The sequence below is a fragment of the Otolemur garnettii genome, unplaced genomic scaffold (assembly GCF_000181295.1).
Source record: "Otolemur garnettii isolate 467f Iridium unplaced genomic scaffold, OtoGar3 scaffold00002, whole genome shotgun sequence".
Taxonomy (NCBI): Eukaryota; Metazoa; Chordata; class Mammalia; order Primates; family Galagidae; genus Otolemur; species Otolemur garnettii.
In genome coordinates this window covers 53,836,887-53,837,853 of record NW_003852397.1, presented here as the reverse complement: position 1 = coordinate 53,837,853, position 967 = coordinate 53,836,887, and the positions used below count along the sequence as shown (strand labels likewise).

General features: G+C 36.2%; 1 protein-coding gene across 3 annotated transcripts in view; it reads left to right on the top strand.

The window, feature by feature from the left end:
• Positions 1-967, top strand: part of LRRFIP2 (LRR binding FLII interacting protein 2) — a 144,405-nt gene that overhangs the window by 86,654 nt on the left and 56,784 nt on the right. The gene's annotated exons all lie outside the window — the stretch shown is intronic.

Below are 967 nucleotides of genomic sequence, written 5' to 3'. Positions count from 1 at the left end.
CCCGCCACTTCCTGGCGCCCTACTCCTTTGAACCACAGGCGCTGCCCTTCTTGTATAGCATTGCAGAGATGTTTCATGCATGTATGAGTGCTATTTTGAATATAAATGGGTTTATATACATGCTGCTCCTCAGTATGTCTTTTTTGCTTAAAGTAGCTTTCTGAATCAGTGCATACAGATTTATTTCATTCTTTTTTGCAATAATAATATATTTTTTAATACAAGCTATATCCTTTATCTTCTCCACTTAGTGACTCTTGGAGGTAGTTTCATATCAGCACATTCTTTTAAATGACAATGTATCATTCCACTAGTGCCTAAGTATACATTTTTAAAACCATACTCCTATTGATAGACATTTAGGTTGTCAGATCTTTGCTGCTACAGACACTTAGTGAAGACTATCAGCCAAGTATAGTTTTTGTGTGCTTATAACTAGATCTGCACACTAAATTGTACATCATGAAATGACTGGGTCAAAAGCATATACTCTTTTAAATTAAGCTGTATATTAGTTGGGTATCCAGAAGACTGTACTAATGTACATTCTAGAAGGCAAACAGTAAAAATTACCTTGTTATCATGGATAGTATCAAAGCTGGAGAAATTATTAAAGCAGTCATCCAATGTTACTTTGTGGACTAGAGTAAGCGAGTTGTTTGGGCTTTCTTTCACATATTATCTTTTACTTAGTTCTGTCATTTCTAAGTGGTACTTCTCAAAAATACCACTCCTGTATTTAACAAAACATTACATGAGTTGTTTAAGGAGATAAAGGCATTTTTTTTTTCTCTTAAGGAGAAAGTTTACTTTGAGTAAAACTTCATTTGGGGTGTCCGTAGCTCAATGAATAGGATGCTGGCCACATATACCAAGGCTAGTGGGTTCAAGCCTGGCCCTGGCCTGCTAAACAACATTGACAACTGCACCCAAAAAAAATAGCCGGGTGTTGTGGCAGTTGACTGTA